General features: G+C 38.1%; 1 pseudogene; it reads left to right on the forward strand.

The window, feature by feature from the left end:
• The first annotated feature begins 291 nt into the window (after positions 1–291).
• LOC119504838 lies at positions 292–20,957 on the forward strand (annotated as a pseudogene).
• The last annotated feature ends 886 nt before the right edge of the window (positions 20,958–21,843 follow it).

Consider the following 21,843-nt stretch of genomic DNA (forward strand, 5'->3'; position numbering starts at 1 on the left):
TACACCTGATGTAAACCTAGATTGTATACACCTGATGTAAACATAAGTATCTGGTGGGCTCTCCTGAGCCTGTGGACCTTTAGCATGTACACCTGATCTTCAGAGATAAACAGCTGGAGCAAAGGTGCATTAGCGCTCACTTAGCACAAGATGCAAGTGGGCCCCCTGCTCCCTGGATACTTAACTTTGTGTCCGTGTCTCATTCCTGCATCACCCTGTCAGCAATAAGTGGCACCCGAACAGGGACATAAGAACCGGACCTGGTTCCTGACAGAAGAATCGCTTGAACGAATGAGGTACAGCGGCACAATAACTTGGGTGGAGGTAACGGCCGTGTTTGTATGTCTCAGATTGAGGCAGGCAGAGGTGAGCCCGAAGGGGAAAATAACTATGCCCCTTGCAGCCCTCTCCCAGTGAGATGGGAATTCTTCTGCCCAGTGCCAGAGTCACAGCCAAGAGCTGCACCAAAAAACCCAGTGTGATGGGAAGTATTTCCAGCAACACATGCACATGCCACAATATTGGGCATGGACAATAGACTCATGCACCCATAGCTAATTGTCTGGGAGCAGGGAAGGTGAAGCTGTGCAAAAACATGGAAATTAACATGCTGCATACAGCCATCCTTACAGAAGCCTGGGAATGCACCAACACAGCCTCATGGCTCCAAACTTCCCTTGAGAGATGGCACACACTTGTAACATAGCAAAACCTTCCCTTAGCAGAGGCCCTAGAAGGGCACAGTTTAGAAGAGGGACACACTCAGAAATCCCAGGGACCATATGCCAATACTAATGACCTGGTGGTCAGCAGCAGAGACAATCTGGCAAGAATGAAATGAAGGTTTAGACTCTTTCAACAGTCTTAAATCACCAGGAACACCTGGGAGTTTTGATAATTAAAGCAGCCCTACCTTCCTAACCACTCAGACACACGCCTCACATTCAGTGTGGACAGTACCAACAACATACCCAAACTTGGTGCACTAATTGGACCCCACAAGAATCAGACCCCCACACACGACAAAGACAAAGTTGGGGAGAACTGACTTGAGGGGAATAGGTGACTCATGGATGCTATCTGCTGGTTAGTTAAAGTGTACTCCACCAAGCTGTAGATCTGACAAATTAGAGATTAGGCTTTGAATAATCCTACATATCCTAAAAGAACCCTATAAAGTAAAGCAAATGCCAAGAGGCCAAAAACAACAGAAAATTTTAAAGCACATGAAAAAAACAGATGCTATGGATAACTCAAACCCAAAGACTCAAATCAAAAGATAAGAGGAGACACAGTACTCAGAGCAATTAATTAAACAACTAAAGACAAACAATGAGAGCATGGCACAGCATATAAAGGACATGAATAAGAGCATGGCAGAAGATATAAAGGACATGTAGAGGAACCTAGAAGAGCATAAAGAATAAATTGATGGAGTAAATAAAAAAATAGATGATCTTATAGAAATAAAAGAAACTGCTGATCAAACTAAAAAGATTCTGGATACTCATAGTACAAGAGTAGAGGAAGTCAAGCAATGAATCAGTGACCTCAAGGGCCACAAAAGGGAAAATGAAAGAACAAAAGAAAAAATGGGTAAACAAACTTAAAAAATTGAAATGGACCTCAGGGATATGATAGATAAAATAAAATGTTCAAATATCAGATTCATTGGTGTCCCAGAAGGAGAAGAGAAGGGTAAAGATCTAGAAAGAGTATTCACATAAATCATTGGGGAAACTTCCCAAACCATCTAAAGAATACAAATACTCAAAGCATAAATGTCTAGTGGAATCCATATAGAATAAATCCAAATAAACCCACTCCAAGACATATTCTGATCAGACTGTCAAATACTGATGAGAAGGAGCAAGTTCTGAAAGCAGCAAGAGAAAAGCAATTCACCACATACAAAGGAAACAACATAAGTCTAAGGTGTGACTACTCAGTGGCCACTATGGAGTTGAGAAGAGAGTGACATAACATATTTAAAATTCTGAGAGAGGGAAATTTCCAACCAAGAATACTTTATCCAGCAAAGCTGTCCTTCAAATTTGAGGGAGAGCTTAAATTATTCACAGACAAACAAATGCTGAGAGATTTTGCTAATAAAAGACCTGACCTTCTTCAGATACTAAAGGGAGCCTTACTGACAGAGAAACAAACAAAGGAGACAGAGATATGGAGAAGGGTTCAGTACTAAAGAGCTTCAATATTGATTCGCTAAAGTTCATAAGAGAGAGGGAAAAATTATATCTGACAAACATAAACCAAAGGATAGGATGGCTGATTCAAGAAATGCCTTCACAGTTATAACATTGAATGTAAATTGATTAAACTCCCCAATTAAAAGATACAGATTGGCAGAATTGATCAAAAAGTATGAAGTATCAATATGTTGCTTGTGAGAGACTCATCTTAGACACAGGGACACAAAGAAATTGAAAGGGAAAGGATAGAAAAAATATTTCATGCAAACTACAGCCAAAAGAAAGCAGGAGCAGAAATATTAGTCTCAGATAAAATAGACCTTTAATGCAAGGGTGTTATGAAAGACCAAGAAGGCCACTACATACTAATAAAAGGGGCAATTCAACAAGAAGAAATAACAATCATTAATGTTTATGCACCCAACCAAGGTGCCACAAAATACATGAGATGAACAATGGTAAAACTTGAAGCAATTGATGTTTCCACAATAATTGTGGGAGACTTCAACACATCACTTTCTCCTATAGATAGACCAACCAGACAGAAGACCAATAAGGAAATTGAAAACCTAAGCAATCTGACAAATAAATTTATTTTAACAGATATATATATAGAACATTACATCCTAAATCACCAGGATACACATTCTTCCCTAGTGATCATGGAACTTTCTCCAGAATAGACCATATGCTGGGACATAAAACAAGCCTCGACAAATTTTAAAAAATTGAAATTTTTCAAAGCGCATTCTCTGACCACAATGGAATACAATTAGAAATAAATAACAGAGACTTAGAAAATTCACCAACACCTGGAGGTTAAACAACATACTCCTAAAATAAATGGTTTATAATGCAGAATGTAGGAGAACTAGTGATAGAGAGCAATTGGTGAAGGGGAAACAATAACCCAGTAAGAACAGATAAGCTATTGTGGGTGAGTTTAACATTCTGGGAATGCCCAGGAATGACTAAGTTTTGTTAATTTCTGGTGGGTGTGGTGGGAACAAGTTCACAGAAATGTTGCTATATTGGGTTATTTTCTTGGGGTAGGGTAGGAACATGTTGGACTCCCTTGTTATGGTTTGTTGGAAATGACTTTTTATTGTATGATTTTAAAATTTTTTTTGATATAGTTGATTTTAAAAAAAGTTAATTAAAAAATACCATGAAAATATGCAGAGCCCCCTTGAAGAGCTGGTGGAGAATGCAGGGGTATTGGGCTCCCCCACTCAATGGTTGTCGATGTGCTCACACACATAGGGTACTGGTGGTTTGATGGGCTGAGCCCTCTACCACAGGACTTGCCCTTGGGAAGACTGCTGCAAAGGAGAGGTTAGACCTCCCTACAATTTTTCCTAAAAGCCTTTCTCATATACCTCTTTGTTGCTCAGATGTGTCCCTCTCTCTCTAGCTAAGTCAACTTGGCAGGTGAAATCACTGCCCCCCTCTACATGTGATCTGACACCCAGGGGAGTAAATGACCCTGACAATGTAGAATATGACTCCCAGGGAGGAATTTAGACCCAGCATCATGGGATGAACCACACCTTCTTGATCAAAAGGGGGATGTGAAAGGAATTGAAATAAGCTTCAGTGGCAGAGAGATTCCCAAAGGAGCTGAGAGGTCACTCTGGTGGGCACTCTTACACACAATATGCACAACCCTTTTTAGGTTCTAATGAATTGGAATAGCTGAATACCTGAAATTATCAAACTACAACCCAGAACCCAGAATCTTGTAGATGATTGTATACAAATGTAGTTTATGAGGGGTGACAATGTGATTGGGGAACCCCTTTGGACCACACACCCCTTTGTCTTGTTTATGGATGGGTGAGTAGAAAAATGGGGGAAGAAAAAAATAGGAGAAAAAGGCACCAAGTGTTCTTTTTTACCTTAATTGTTCTTTTTCACTTTAATTTTTATTCTTATTATTTGTGTGTGTGGTAATTAAAATGTCAAAAATTAATTTTTTTAATGAATGCACAAGTATATAATGGTACTGTAAATAATTTAATGTATGCTTCATTTTGTATAACTGCCTGGTATGTGAATATATCTCAGTAAATATGAATAAAAAATACACTAGAGACCCACAACAGCACACTTGAAGAGGCAGAAAAATAAGTGAACCAGAGTAAAGCACATTTGGATGTGAATGCAGAAGAGAACAAATGGTGAAAAAAAATCAAAAATTTGAAATGGATGACAGGAAAATGATTGATACCATAAAGCACATAAAATATGAATCTTTTGTGTCCCAAAAGGAGAAGTGATGAGTAAAGGGCTAGAAAGAGTTTTGTGTCTGGAAGAAGAATAGAAGAGTAAAGGGCTATGAAGAGTATTTGAGGAGATAGTTGAGGTAAACTTCCCAATCATTATAAAAGACATAAATATGCAAATCAAAGACCAATGAACTCCAAATGAATAAATCCAAACAGACACACTCCAAGACATACATTAATCACATAGCCAAATGTTGAAGAGAAGGAGAAATTTCTAAAAGCACAAGAGAAGTGATTCCCCACCTAAGACTAAGTACTGAATACTCAATGGTCACCATAGAGGTGAGAAGGTAGTGGTATGACATATTTAAGATTTTGAAAGAGAAAAATTGGCAACCAAGAATTCTTTATCCAGCAAATCTCTTTCAAACATGAGGGAGAACTAAAATTTTCACAGATAAACAAATTATGAGAGAATTTGTTAACAAGAGAGCTACCCTTCAAGAAATACTAAAGGGAGTTCTACCACCTGAGGAAAAAAGAAAAAGAGAGGTCTGGAAACAGGCAAAATGTGAAAAGTATTAGTAGAGCAACTTATAGGTAAAAAAAGAGAATGGGGGAAATCGATCTGACAAATAAAATCCAAAGGATGAGATGACTAGTTCAAGAATTGCCTTCACAGTAATGACTTTCAATGTGAATGGATTGAACTACTCAATTAGAAGATACAGACCAGTAGGATGGATTTAAATGTTTGATCTACTGATATGCTGTTTACAAGAGACTCATCTTAGAGCCAGTGACACAAATGGTTTGAAAGTCAAAGGATGGAAAAAACAATTCCACTCAAGCTGCAGCCAAAATATATCAGGGATAGTAATACTAATATCAGACAAAATAGACCTTAACTGCAAAGATGTCATAAGAGACAAACAAGAACATTATATATTAATAGAAAGGACAGTTCAACAAGAATCATAATAATAGTGAATCATAAATACTTATGCAGCCAATCAAGGAGCTCCAAAGTACATGAGAAAAACATTGGCAAAACTGAAGGGAGAAATAGACAGTTCTACAATAATAGTGGGAGTCCTCAATACACCACTCTCTTCAATAGATAGTATTAGACCAAGGGATTAATAAGGAATTTAAGAACCTAAGAAATGTGGTGAATGAATTAGACCTAACAGATATATGTATAGATCATTGCTTCCCCAAACACCAGGATGTACATTCTTCTCCAGCACTCATGGAACATTCTCCAGGATACAACACATGCTGGGGCACAAAAGAAGCCTCAGTAAATTAGAAAAGACTGAAATTATTCCAAGCACATTCTCTGATAAAAATGGAATGCAGCTGGAAATCAAAAACTACCAAAGAACCAGAACTTTCACAAATATATGGATGTAAAATAACACACTTTTAACCAATCAGTGAATCAAAGAAAAACTGCAAGGGAAATCAGTAAATATTTAGAGAAAAATGAAAATGAAAACACAACATATCAAAACCTATGGGATGCAGTGAAGTAGTACTGAGAGGGAAACTTATAGCTCTAAATGCATGCATTAAAAAGAAAGAGAGCTAAAGCAAAAGACCTAACTGAACATCTGAAGAATGTAGAGGAAGAACATTCGACTAACCCTAAATTGAGTAGAAGAAACAAAATAGCAAAGATTAAAGAAGAAATAAATGATCTGGAAAATAAAAAAGTGGAAAAAAACACAATAGAATATATAAAACCAAAAGTTGGTTCTTTGAGAAGATTAACAAGATTAGACCAGCTAGACTGACAAAGTCAAAACAGAGAAGATCCAAATAAACAAAATAAAAAATGAGAGAGGCTCATTAGTATAGATCTTGAAGAAATTTAAAAATCATAAGAGGATAATATGAACGTCTATACAACAATGACCAGACCACTTAGACAAAACAGAAATTTTCCTGGAAACACTTGAACAACCTAGAGTGACCTGAGAAGAAAGAGAAGGCCTCAACAAACCAATCTCAAGTAAAGAGATCTAGTCATCAAAAAACTTCCTATGAAAAAAATACCCAGGGCTAGATGGCTACACAGGAGAATTTTTTCAAACATTCCAAAAAGAACTAATGCAAAAAAATTTAGGAATAAAGGAACACTGTCTAAGTCATATTATAAAGCTAACATCACTAATACCAAAAAGAGATAAAGATACTACAGGAAAGGAAAACTACAGGCCAATTTCCATAATGAATATAGATGCAAAAATTTTCAACAGAGTACTTGCAAATCAAATCCAAAAGCACATTAAAAGAATTATACAACACAAACAAGTGGGATTCATTGTAGTCATGCAAGTGTGGTTCAATTAAGAAAATCAATCTCGGGTGGGGCAAGGTGGCGGAGTGGTGAGGAGCAGAATTTCTTCTCTCCCCTAGAGCAGCTGCCAATTACCCAAGAACTATATGAAACAGTGTTTTCGGTGTCTCCAGTAACCAGTCACACATTGGACACAATTTTGGAATTGGAGGAAAAGCTGAGATCGCAGCAAACATTGTAAGTTCCCTGGACCAGGGGTCTGGCGCCCCTCCCCACCCAGACCTCACAGACTGTCTTGCTGCCAGCTCCCTGAAAGGGGGGAAAAAAAAACCAAAAACCAGCAATCTGCTGAGGGCAAGAAGGGAGGCTCAACCCAGCCTCAACTGCAGAATTAATTAACAAATTAATTAACTAACTTTGGGAGCTGGGGTGCTAAAGAAGGGTTGGGCTCTGTGAAGTGTGGGCACGCAAAAGCGGGCACCCATTCCCAGACTCCAAAAAAGCCATTTTTTTCCCCCTACATTTTGTCCCTTCTGGCTTCTCACTGATCCCTTATCTTTTTGCATTTCAATAGCCCCCAGCAGGGGTGGAACTGAAGCAGTTGGAGAGTAATGATCAGACAATAGCCCAAAGCATATCTTTAAATGCTCTATTCTGACACTGACAAAACTTCCAGGCTGGGGAAAGACTTTTAAAAGAGACTCTTTTTTTTTTTCCTTTTTTCTTTTTATTGATTTCTTTTCTATTTTTTTTTTTAATCTAAAAGTAATATATGTGGTTATTTTCTATCAGAAAGCCCAGGTTGAGGGACTAGGCTGGGCTTGGGGGAGACAGAGTACCCACAATGTCTTTGAATTCTATATTCACTACTGAAGGCCTCTACCCCCATCTTTAATTGGCAACTCAGGATGACCAAGGAATCTACCTGGAGAGGCCCCAAAGAGGAGAGGGGAGTAGGGAATACTGCCCCTGAAAGACAACTGGAGTTCTGAGGATTGGGAGAGTGGAGGGAGGTGCAGCTCAACTGGCAGTCCTCCTTCTGGGAATTCAGACCCCAGGGGCTGGAATTCAGATTCTGGCTTCAGTCAGCCATGCCCCTGACAGGCTCAGAGTCACCAGGAGAACTAAAGGCTCCATACCTCCTTACACTGTTGGGGGAGCTGCGGGCTGGCCAGCACCACCTGCTGGACAGGAGAGGAAAATCACCAATTCTAAAGGCCTCATAGGAGGGTCTCATTCTCAGGAAAACTCCATACCCTCCCAATGAGACCTGGGCCTCACTAGACTGGGAAAATCTGACTAGGGTTGACCATATCTGAGGAGACCCACTCACAAAAAGGCTACATAGAGGCAGAGCAAGAAACAGAAAAAGAAAGAGGGGAAAAATTCTGATCAACTAAATAGAACCTAAGATAGAGGTCTAGAATAAGTTGAACTGAATAACAGAGGCCAGAGAACAAAGCCAACCAACAAGAAAACCACTAGGTAAAAGACAGAAAACAAGCTCCAAAATAAACTAATCACGAAAATCAGATGCCTAGACAACTTAAGATAACAAGCCATACCAGGAAACATGAAAACATGGACCAGCCAAAGGAACAAACTAATAGCTCAGCTGAGACACAGGAGTGGAGACAACTAACCCTAAATAAATTTGATGAAATGAAGGAAGATATAGCAAAAGAGCTGAAGGATATAAAGAAGACACTGGCTGATCATAAAGAAGAATTCATAAACTTAAAAAAATAAATGGCAGAACTCATGGGAATGAAGGTCACAATGGAGGAGATGAAAAACACAATGGAGGGACACGACAGTAGATTTGAACAGGCAGAAGAAAGGATCAGTGAACTGGAAGACAGGTCATTGAATTCATACACACAAAAGAAGAGATGGTGAAAAAAGTAAAAAAATATGAGCAGGGTCTTAGGGAGCCAAGTGACAACATAAAACGCACAAATATACGTGTTATGGGTATCCCAGGAGAAGAGAGGGGAAAAGGGGCAGAAAGAGTAATAGAAGACATATTCACTGAAAATTTCCCAACTCTTATAAAAGACAGAAAATTAGAGATTCAAGAAGTACAACGTACCCCAAATAGAATAGATCCCAAAATACCTACTCCAAGACACTTACTGGTCAGATTGTCCAATGTCAAAGACAAAGAGAGGATTCTGAAAGCAGCAAGAGAAAAGCAATCCATCACATACAAGGGAAGGTCAATAAGACTATGTACAGATTTCTCTGCAGAAACCATGGAGGCAAGAAGACAGTGGCGTGATATATTTAAGATACTGAAAGAGAAAAACTGCCAACCAAGAATTCTATATCCAGCAAAACTTTCCTTCAAAAATGAGGGAGAGATTAAAACATTTTCAGACAAACAGACACTGAGAGAGTTTGTGAATAAGACACCAGCACTACAAGAAATACTAAAGGGAGTGCTACAAGCTGACAGGAAAAAACAGGAGAGAGAGAGTTGGACAAGAGTGCAGAAATGAAGATTATCAGGAAAGGTAAAAGGAGAGAAAAAAATAAGATATGACATATAAATTCCAAAAAACAAAATGGTAGTAGAAAGTACTGCCCTTACAGTAATAACACTAAATGTAAATGGATTAAACTCCCCAATAAAAAGACACAGACTGGCAGAATGGATTAAAAAACAGGACCCATCTATATGCTGTCTACAAGAAACTCACTTTAGACACAAGGACAAACATAGACTGAAAGTGAAAGGTTGGAAAAAGATATTTCATGCAAACAACAACCAGAAAAATGCGGGAGTAGCTATATTAATATCAGACAAGTTAGACTTCAAAAGTGAAACAATTAAAAGAAACAAAGAAGGACACTATATATTAATAAAAGGGTCAATTCATCAAGAAAACATAACAGTCATAAATATTTATGCACCAAGCCAGAATGCCCCAAAATTCATGAGGCAAACACTGCGATCACTGAAAGGAGAAATAGATACCTCTACAATAATAGTTGGAGACTTCAATACACCACTCTCATCAATGGATAGAACATCTAGACAGAGGATCACTAAAGAAACAGAGATTTTGAATTGTATGATAAATGAACAAGACTTGACAGACATTTATAGAACACTACATCCAACAACAGCAGGATACACTTTTTTCTTAAGTGCTCATGGAACATTCTCTAGGATAGACCACATGTTGGGTCACAAAGCAAGTCTCAACAAATTTAAAAATGTTGATATTATACAAAACACTTTCTCAGACCACAATGGAATAAAGTTGGAAATAAATAAAAGGCAGAAGGTCATAAAATTCACAAACATATGGAGGCTAAACAACACCCTCTTAGAAAACCACTGGGTAAAGGAAGAAATTACAAGAGAAATTAGTAAATACCTCGAGGCAAATGACAATGAAAACACAACTTATCAAAACTTATGGGGTGCAGCAAAGGCGGTGCTGAGAGGGAAATTTATTGCCCTAAATGCCTATATTAAAAGAGAAGAGAGAGAAAAAATTGAAGAGTTAACTGCTCACCTGGAGGAATTAGAGAAAGAACAGCAAACGAACCGCAAAGCAAGCAGAAGGGAAGAAATAACAAAGATTAGAGCAGAAATAAATGCAATTGAGAACAGGAAAACAATAGAGAGAATGAACAAAACCAGAAGTTGGTTCTTTGAAAAAATCAATAAAATTGATGGACCACTGGCTAGGCTAACAAAAAAAAAAAGAGAGAGAGCAGATGCAAATAAATGAAATCAGAAATGGGAAAGGAAATATAACTACCGAACCTGCAGAAATTAAGGAGATAATGAGAAGATACTATGAGCAACTATATGCTAATAAACTAGACAACTTAGATGAAATGGACAACTTCCTAGAAAAGCATAAACAACGAACATTAACTCAAGAAGAAATAGATGACCTCAACAAACCAATCACAAGTAAAGAGATTGAGTCAGTCATCAAAAAGCTCCCAAAAAGGAAAAGCCCAGGACCAGATGGTTTCACATGTGAATTCTACCAAGCATTCAAGAACGAATTAGTACCAATCCTGGTCAATCTCTTCAAAAAAATTGAAGAAGAGGGAAAGCTACCTAACTCTTTCTATGAAGCCATCATCACCCTAATACCAAAACCAGGCAAAGATACTACAAAAAAAGAAAATCGTAGACCAATTTCTTTAACGAATATAGATGCAAAAATCCTCAACAAAATACTCGCAAATCGAATCCAGCAGCACATTAAAAGAATTATACACCACGACCAGGTGGGATTTATTCCAGGTATTCAAGGCTGGTTCAACACAAGAAAATCAATTAATGTAATACACCACATCAATAAATCAAAGCAGAAGAACCACATGATCATCTCAATTGATGCAGAAAAGGCATTTGACAAAATTCAACATCCTTTACTGATGAAAACACTTCAAAGGATAGGAATAGAAGGGAACTTTTTCAATATGATAAAGGCAATATATGAAAAACCCACAGCTAACATCACACTCAATGGGGAGAGACTGAAAGCTTTTCCTCTAAGATCAGGAACAAGACAGGGATGCCCACTATCACCATTGTTATTCAACATAGTGCTGGACGTTCTAGCTAGAGCAATTAGGCAAGAAAAAGAAATAAAAGGCATCCAAATTGGAGAGGAAGAAGTAAAACTTTCACTATTTGCAGATGACATGATTCTATATGTAGGAAATCCAGAAAAATCTACAGCAAAGCTAATAGAACTAGTCAATGAATACAGCAAAGTGGCAGGCTACAAGATCAACACGTAAAAAGCTGTAGTGTTCCTATACACAAGTAATGTGCAACAAGAGGAGGAAATCAAGAAAAAAATCCCATTTACAATAGCAACCAAAAGAATCAAGTATTTAGGAATAAACTTAACCAAGGACACAAAAGACCTTTACACAGAAAACTATAAGAAACTGCTAAAAGAAATTGAACAAGACCTGAAAAAATGGAAGAACATACCATGTTCATGGATTGGAAGACTAAATATAGTTGAGATGGCAATTTTACCTAAACTGATTTACAGATTCAATACAATACCAATTCAAATCCCAACAACTTACTTTTCAGAAATAGAAAAACCAATAACTAAATTTATTTGGAAGGGTAAGGTGCCCTGAATAGCCAAAAATGTCTTGAGAAAGAGGAATGAAGTGGGAGGTCTCACAATACCTGACTTTGAAGCATATTACAAAGCTACAGTGCTTAAAACAGCATGGTACTGGCATAAGGACAGATATACTGATCAATGGAATTGAATTGAGTGTTCAGAAGTAGAACCTTACATCTATGGACAAGTGATCTTTGATAAGGCAGTGAAGCCGAAGCAACTGGGAAAGAGCAGCCTGTTCAATAAGTGGTGTTTGGAGAACTGGATATCCATTTCCAAAAGAATGAAAGAGGATGTCCATCTCACACCTTATACCAAAATTAACTCAAAGTGGATCAAAGACCTAAACATTAGCACCAAGACCATAAAACTCTTAGAAGAAAATGTAGGGCAATATCTTAAAGATCTTGTGAAAGGAGGTGGTTTCTTAGACCTCACACCCAAGGCATGAGCAACAAAAGAACAAATAGACAAATGGGATCTCCTCAAAATTAAACACTTTTGTACATGAAAGGACTTTGTCAGAAAAGTAAAAAGGCATCCTACCCAATGGGAGATGATATTTGGAAGCCATATATCAGATAAGGGTTTAATATCCCGAATATATAAAGGAATTCTGCATCTCAATAACAGAAAGACAAACAATCCAGTTAAAAAATGGGCAAAAGACATGAACAGACATTTTTCTGAAGAGGAAATACAAATGGCTCAAAAGCATATGAAAAAATGCTCAACTTCACTGGCTATTAAGGAAATGCAAATCAAAACCACGGGATATCATCTCACACGTACCAGAATGGCCATTATCCAAAAAAACAGAAAATGACAAGTGCTGGAGAGGATGTGGAGAAAGAGGCACACTTATTCATTGTTGGTGGGAATGTAGAATGTTGCAACCACTCTGGAAGACAGTGTGGAGGTTCCTCAGGAAGCTAAATATAGATTTGCCATATGACCCAGCTATTCCATTGCTGGGTATACACTCAGAGGAACTGAAACTTAAGACACAAACAGACATTTGTAAACCAATGTTTATTGCAGCATTATTCACAATTGCCAAGAGATGGAAACAGCCCAAATGTCCATCAAAGGACGAGTGGATAAACAAACTGTGGTATATACACATGATGGAATATTATGCAGCTGTAAGACAGAACAAAGACATGGATCATGTAATAATGTGGATGAACCTTGAGGACATTATGTTGAGTGAAGTTAGCCAGAAACAAAAGGACAGATTCTGTATGGTCTCACTAATATGAACAGAAATTAATGAACAAACTTTGGGAGTTAAAAGCTGACAACACAGCTGACCAGGAGACAGAAAGAGGGCAGAGATCAGCCATTTGATGCTGAAGGAGTACAGAATGTTTAGGATTGATTGCATAGATCCAGAAATAGATAGCATAATACTGTGTGATGGTAGCACAGTATTGTAAGTACACTGTAAGAAAGATGTCTGCGAGTAAAGCTGAAAGAGGTGGGATAGGAGAATGTATGACACCAGAGGTAAAGATAGATGATAAAGACTGGGACTGTATAACATGGCAAAAACTGGAGTGGCCAATGACCGTTACTAAATATACAAGTATAAAAATGTTTTTGCATGTGGGAAAGCAAATGGATGTCAACCATGTAGAAATTTGAAAAAGGGATGGTATTCAGGAAAAAACATAATCAAAGCAAACTGGAGTCTATGGTCAACAGTAACATTGTAATATACCTCCATTAAATGTAACAAAGGCAATATGCCAATGCTAAATGTATATGAGAGGCGGATATAGGGGAGTAATATGGGATTCTTGGTAGTGGTATTATTTGCTGTCCTTAGTAGTATATTGTATTGTATGACATGTTCTTTTTCTTTTTATCATTTTTTCTTATTGCTAAAAAAAAAACAATTTTTCTTGTAGTAATCAGCATGTTCAAGTGCTGATTGTGGTGATAAATGTACAACTTTATGATGATACCATGAACAACTGATTGTACACTGTGGATAAATGTATGATATGTGAATATAACTCTATAAAATTGTAGGAAAATATATATATAGGAGTAAGTGTTGGAGAAAACATGGTGAGAGAGATGATGCCTCACCAATATGGACTAACTAAAATGTGTAAACTCAGAATTGAATCTTAGAACATAGTGTAACGTGGACACAATAATTGTAATAGTCCCTAGATTGTAAGCTCTTACAGCAGTTAACTCTATCCCTGAATTGTAAGGCCTATCTCTAAACTTTGAGATGCTGATCCCCTAGCGTATAACCTGATTGGTCTCTGGAACAATGCATACCTGTGAAACACCTGAAACTCAGAGCTAGAGCCCAGCAGATATGAATGTCAGTATTAGTGCATACAGCCACTGTCAAAAAAAAAAAAAAAAAAAAAAAAAAGCTGGAAAAGAGCCCAGACTTCAATTAGTGATATGAATGAAGCAGGTCTGGTTAAGACCAGGGCAAGCCAGACCAAAGGGTAAAGGTTGAAACTGATTGTGTTTTAAAACTTCAACTTTCATATGAGACCAAGGGAATAGATATCTATTTGGTACAGGATCTAAATTTTCTAAATGGTACAACTCTACAGTCGATTTGTTCAAACACCACAATTGCATGGAACTTTGAATAGGAAGTGAGATACGGTAGGTTAGTATAGGCTGGAGTGAAATAATGACACATCCTAGAGTAATTTGGGCAGATAATAAAAAATATATTTACAGCCTCCCCCTCCCCAGCCCTGAGGATCTGGGGGAAGGTGCGGATGTGTTAGACATCCTCACCTGGACTGGTGTTGATGTTGTCACAAACATTGGGACTGGCGGTTTGAAGTGCTGAGCCCTCGAGCACGGGACTTGCCTTATGAAGCTCATTACCACAAAGGAGAGTCTAAAGTTGTATGTAATGGTGCCGAATAGTCTCCCCCTGAGTATCTCTTTGTTGCTCAGATGTGGCCCTCTCTCTCTCTAACTGAGCCGTCTTGACAGGTGAATTTGCTGCCCTCCCCACTACGTCGGACCCGACTCCCAGAGGTGTAAATCTCCCTGGCAACGCAGAGTATGACTCCTGGGGATGAATGTGGACCCGGCATCGTGGGACTGAGAGTATCTTCTTGACCAAAAGGGGGATGCAAAATGAGATGAAATAGTTTCAATGGCTGAGAGATTCCAAATGGAGTTGAGAGGTCACTCTGGTGGACATTCTTATGCACTATATAGATAACACCTCTTAGGCTTTAACGTATTGGAATAGCTAGAAGTAAATACCTGAAACTACCAAACTCCAACCCAGCAGTCTGGACTCCTGAAGACAATTATATAGTAATGTAGATTACAAGGGGTGACAGTGTGATTGTGAAGGCCTTGTGGATCACACCCCCTTTATCTAGTGTATGGATGAGTGGAGGAATGGGGATAAAAACTAAAGGACAAATGGGGTGGGATGGGGGGATGATTTGGGTGTTCTTTTTTCACTTTTATTTTTTATTCTTGTTCTGGTTCTTTCTGATGTAAGGAAAATGTTCAGAGATAGATTGTGGTGATGAACGCATAACTATGTTATCATACTGTGGACAGTGGATTGTATATCATGGATGATTGTATGGTGTGTGAATGTATTTCAATAAAACCGAATTTAATAAAAAAAAGAAAAGAAGTCAATCTCAGTGATACAATGCATTAACAAATCAAAAGGGAAAAATCAGAGGATCATCTCAATAGATGCTAAAAACATTTAACTAAATTCAGCATCCTTTTTTGATAAAAACACTTCAAAAGGCAGGAATTGAGGAAAACTTCCACAATATGATAAAGAGCATATATGAAAAACCCACAGCCAGCATAGTACTCAATGGTGAGAGACTGAAAGCCTTCCATCTAAGATCAGGAAAGAGACAAGGATGCCCACTGTCACCAGTGTTATTCAATATTGTGCTAGATGTGCTAGCCAGGGTAATCCAGCAAGACAAAGAAATAAAATGCATCCAAATTGCAAAGAAAGAAGTAAAACTGTCATTTGCAGATGATATGATATGATCTTATACTGGAAAACCCTAAGAAATAAATGACACATCTACTAGAGCTAATAATCAAATTTAGCAAAGTAGCAGGAAACAAGGTTAATGCACATAAGTAGTAATGTTTCTGTATGCTAGAAATCAATGCATTACAGCACTTTAACAAATCAAAGACAAAAATCAAATGATCATCTCCATAGATGCTAAAAATCACTCAACTAAATTCATCATCCTGTTTTTGATAAAAACACTTCAAAAGGCAGGAATTGAGGGAAACTTCCTCAATATGATATAGGGAATATATGAAAACCTACAACTAGTGTAGTACTCAATGGTGAGAGACTCAAAGCCTTCCCTAAGATCAGGATTGAGACAAGAATGCCCACTCTTACCACTGTTATTCAACATTGTGCTAGAAGTTCTAGCCAGAGCAGTTAGGCAGGAAAAAGAAATAAAATTCATCCAAATTGGAAAGGAAAAGGTAAAACATTCATTATTTGCAGATGATAGGTTCCTATATTTGGAAAATCCTAAGCAATGGATGACAAAGTTACTTGAGCTAATAAGCATATGCACAAAGTGGCTTCTCGTCTTTCCCCATGAAGCCATCTGGTCCTGGGATACAAGATTAATGTGCAAAAAATTAATAATGTTCTTATACACTAGTAATGACCAAACTGAAAAGTCAGTCAGGAAAAAAATCCAATTCACAATAGCAACTAAAAGAATCAAGTATTCAGGAATAAATTCAACCAGGGAATACAGAGAAAATTACAAAATTTTCTGAAAGAATTTAAAGAGGACCTACATAAATGAAAACATACTCCCTGTTCATGGATAGGAAGGCTAAACATCATTAAGATGCCAATTCTATCCAAACTGATCAACAGACTCAATGCAATATGAGTCAAAATTCCAACATCCTACTTTGCAGACTTTGAAATGCTAGTTATAAAGTTTATTTGGAATGAAAAGTGGCCTGGAATTGTCAAAAATATTCTAAAAACAAGAATGGGAGGACTTACATTTCCTGACTTTAGTTCAAAACAGCACAAAGATAGACATATTGATCAAGGGAATATAATCAAGGGTTCATAAACAGACCTCCAAATTTATGAACTGATTTTTGGCAAGGCCCCCAAATCCACTGAACTGGGACAGAATAGCCTCTTCAACAAATGGGGCTAGGAGAGCTGGATATCCACATTTGAAAGAATGAAATAACACCCATCCCTCACACTCTATACAAAAATTAACTCAAAATTGATCAAAGACCTCAATGTGGGAGCCAGTATCATAAAACTCCTAGAAGAGAATATAGGAAAACATCCTAATAATAGGAGGTAGCTCCTTACACCTTACACCCAAAGTGCAAGCAACAAAAGAAAAAATAAATGAGAATGCCTGAAGATCAAAAGCTTCTGTGTCTCAAAGGACTTTGTCAAAAAAGGTGAAAATACAGCCAACTCAGAGGGAGAGAATATTTGAAGCCTGACTATGCAGCATATATAGATATCCTACCACTCAATGGCAATAGTACAAATAGCCCAATTATAAAATGGGCAAATGATATGAAAACACACTTTTCCAAAGATGAAATACAAGTGGCTAAACCACACAGGAAAAACTGTCCATTTTCAGTAGCATTTAGGGAAATGAAAATCAAAACCACAATGAGATATGTCATGCCAGTAAAAATGGCTGCCATTAAACAAACAGGAAACCATAAATGCTAGAGAGGATGTGGAGAAGTTGGAACATTTATCCACTGGTGGTGGGAATGTATAATGTTATAGCCACTGTGGAAGACAGTTTGGCAGTTCCTCAGAAAACTAAATATCATGTTTCCCTATGACCCAGAAATTCCACTACATGGTATATACCAATAAGATTTGAAAGCTGTGACATGAACAGACATTTGCACACTGATGTTCATAGTGACATTATTCACATTCCAAGTGTCCTTCAACAGTGAGTAGATAAACAAAATGTGGTATATACATACAATGGAAAATTATGTAGCAGTAAGAAGGAATGAGGTCCTGAAATATGTGGCAACATGAATGAACCTTGAAGATACAGTGCTGAGTGAATTAAGTCAGACACTAAAGGAGAGATATTGTATATCACTAATATGAATCCCTAGATTATGTAAAATCACAGTCTTAAAATGCAGAATAGAGAGGACCTACAGATAGAAGCCAGGAAGGGTGAAAGATTACCAAATATATACAGACTTGTTAATGAGGTTGCGCATAAAGGTATGGGAATGGACAAAGGTGATGATAGTTTGTTAATGGGATTATAACTTTTAGTGCTGTATTGAAGCCAAACACGATGGAAAGGGCTTGCTTAAGGGCATGCATCTCACATAGTATCGCTACAAGTATAAATAGATTCTTGTACAATCTACTTCTAAGGTATGAGTCTGGTGCAAAGAGTAAAGAACAGAGTGGGAAATACAAAAAACTATGTATTGCATACTATGGACTGTATTTAATAGGAATACCTTACTAGTTCCCCCATAATACTAGCGATAAGTAACTGAGGGGTGGTAAGAGCTTTTAGGTGTTTTGGGTTATGATAACTGGTTAAAATTGAGAGTGGTGATCATGTACAACTAAGTGAAGATAATGTGAGACACTTTTTATTGGACAGAATATATGCTATGTGAAATTTGGGAACCCCTACTTAATAAATCAAGCCCTCAATCTTGAGGCTTGCTCTTGTGAAAATTAATTCTGAAAAGGGTGGGTTAAGCCTACTGGTAATTATGTCTAAGAGTAACTTCCAGAGAATGTCTTTTGTTGCTCAGCACCTTTTTTGTGCCTTTTCTCTCTCTAAGCCCAACTCTGCAGATAAATTCATTACCTTCCCCTCTATGTGACACATGACTCCTAGGAGAGTGAGTTTCCTTGGGCTATATGAGACATGACTCCAAGGAATGAGCCTGGCCCTGGCATTGTGGGATTTGGAATATCTTCTTGACTAAAAGGGGGAAAGAAAATGTAAGAAAGGAAGGTTTCAGTGGCTAAGAGAGTTCAAATGAGTAGAGTCTATCCTGGAGGTTATATCTAGATATTCCAAATGACCACAATATACCAAGCTCAAATCAACAGTAGTCCTGAAAATCCTAAAGAATACTCAGATCCCCATCTGAGACTCTATAAATGTTTCATAAGTTTATTTTTCAGAAACTTATTTCCTCCAGTGTGTTCCTATGGCAGATAAGTCCCCCAAACCATAGGGAACAGCTTCTTCAAGAACATCAATCAGCTGTACCCCCTTCCCAATAATGTTGACACATCTTTTCAATATGAAAAACAGTGTGGAGCGGCCGCCTTGTCATCCTCCGGGGTACATGCCACATCATGCTCGGCGACCCCTGCCACTTCCTCGGGGCTTCCGTAGCGCAGCGCGGCGCTGCTGTAGTCGCTGGCGTGCTGCTTGTGGCTGGAGCCTGGAGATCCAGTGGTTAGGGCGCTCAGCCCCTACTTCGGCACCAAGACTCGCTAGAGGATGCCAATCCAGGGCTGATGCCCGACCCTGAGGCGCAACGGCGGGACCTGGAGCTGCTGAAGGGGACTTGCACCCCCGTACAGCTTGCCGCTTTCATCCGTCACGGCACCTGCTACCCCGCGGCCAAACAAATTCGCAAGCTGGACAGCTACACGGGCTGCTGCAGGCCCCAGGTGGTAGCAGAGCCAGCGCTCCCGGAGGACGCGACCTGAGTGCCGCGCTGGCAGATTGGCCGCTGTGGTAGGTGGACTGGATGGACGGGCAGCCGGTGGAGAAGGGCCGGCAGGACATGGCGACAGCTGGTGGTGCGTCTGGCCTCGCTCTTCCTTTCTCTCTTCAGCGGTGAGAACTACGGTCGCCTGTGGCTCGTCACAAGCTCCAAGCTGCGTGGATTGTGGCGCCTCTTTCCTGAAGGGGCTTCAGCAGCACTACCACCTGGGACTGCCACCACCAGACGTCGCTGAAAAGGAGTGTGGATTTCCAAGGATTAATGATAAACTAATGTGAGAAGTTTCTAACTGAAGTAGAAAGAAATGCTATGCATCCCATGCTACAGAGAAATCTTTCATGAAAGGAAGAGACAAATGATGTGGCAAACTAAAAGGAAGAGTCAATTGATGAGGCAAACTTTATTGTTGTCTTATTTTAAGAAATTGCCACAGCCATCCCAAACTTCAACAGCCACCACCCTGATCAATCACCAGCATCAACATTGAGACAAGACCCTCCGCCAGCAAAAAGATTATGACAAGCTGAAGGCTCAGATGATGTTTAGAATTTTTAGCAATAAAGTGTCTTAAAATTAAAAAAAAGAAAAGAAAGAAAAGAGTGCTATGGCTCTTTACCATGTAGATGCCTTCAAAACTGGACCAGAAATGCAGAACACTTTTTAAAAAGTTGAAGCTACTTTGCAAGTGCCAGTAAGAGATTAAAATGCAGACTTAATTCAGGTAGCTTTTTTCACCTGTTCATTTGACCTGGCACTTAAATGTGTTAAATCTCCTTGGTGCAATGTTTTTGACATAGATGATGCAAAGGTATTAAAGTATTTAAATGATCTGAAACAATACTGGAAAAGAGGATATAGCTATACTATTAATAGTCAATCCAGCTGCACTCTTTCAGGATATCCTTCAACACTTGGACAAAGCAATTGAACAGAAACAAATGTCTCAGCCAATTTCTTCTACAGTCATCTTCCAGTTTGGTCAGGCAGAAATCCTTCTTCCATTATTTTCTTTCATGGGCTACATCAAAGATGAGACCCTAACAGCTTACAGTTACAAGGAACAAATGCATTGGATGTTCCGTAGTGGTCATATTGTGCCCTATGCCTCAAACTTGCTATTTGTGATTTGCCATTTTGAAAATGCTAAGAATCCTAAAGATTTCGAAGTGCAGATGTTGAATGAAAAGGTGTTACCCTTTGCTCACTCCCAAGAGACTGTTCCTTGTATGAGGATCTGAAAGACCATTACAAGGACATCCTTCACAGTTATCATACCAATGAAGAGTGTGAATTACCAAAGGTAAATAGCACATCTAATGAGCTATAAGTAACTAGAGAACATTTTTAATTAATCAGAATCTATAGAGATTGATTACATACTTGGAATATGTGGACAGTCCTTTGATTACAGAAGGCTTTTACATTACTTGGGGATTTGTCTTTTCACAGAAAAATCTTGATTTCTTTTTGGATTTGAACATGAACATGAAAGAAATTATTGTACACTGGAGCAGTTCTCTTAAGGGGAGCAATAGAGAGCAAAAATCTATTTAAGAAGCAGCTGGCACTGCAAATGTTTACAGAAACAAAATTCCTCCTTTTTCTATTTCTCTATTTCTGTGAGATAAAATAAGATTTCAAAATGATACTTGAAAAGTGTTAGAGCAACAAAATATTATGTCATCTAGTCTATAAGTTCATTGAATTAAGTCTAGGAAATTTCCCATTTGTGCTATGGTTCTCTCTTTTTTCCTCAGGTAGGACTGTTCTAGAATTTATTTTCTGTCTTAATCAGAAATTGTTGATAAACTGGGATTATCACTTAGGAAGAAAATGAACATCTCTATTTGAGAGTTGTTGAGACAATAATAAGAAACATTTAGTGTCTTATTTCAAAGGACACCTTTACTAAAGCAAGACAAAAATATAATGAAATAAACATTTTTAGTAGTATTTATAAAGTATTCAAATACTTTTCAGTAATTCCTTTTAACCTCCCAGTATTATGAGGCTATTGTTAAATTATTTATCATAACAGTTTTACATATATAACAATGGAAGGACAAAGGACCATTAGCAACAAGTCAGGTGCATAGAATCAAAGTTTATTAAATACATTACTTAGCTATATTTTTATTCTGTCACTTGTATTTTTATACTTTGCTATTAGATGAAATGTAAATTTTGGCAGTTTATTTCTTTAATTTGTTTGG

This window comes from Choloepus didactylus, chromosome 1, assembly GCF_015220235.1.
Source record: "Choloepus didactylus isolate mChoDid1 chromosome 1, mChoDid1.pri, whole genome shotgun sequence".
Taxonomy (NCBI): Eukaryota; Metazoa; Chordata; class Mammalia; order Pilosa; family Megalonychidae; genus Choloepus; species Choloepus didactylus.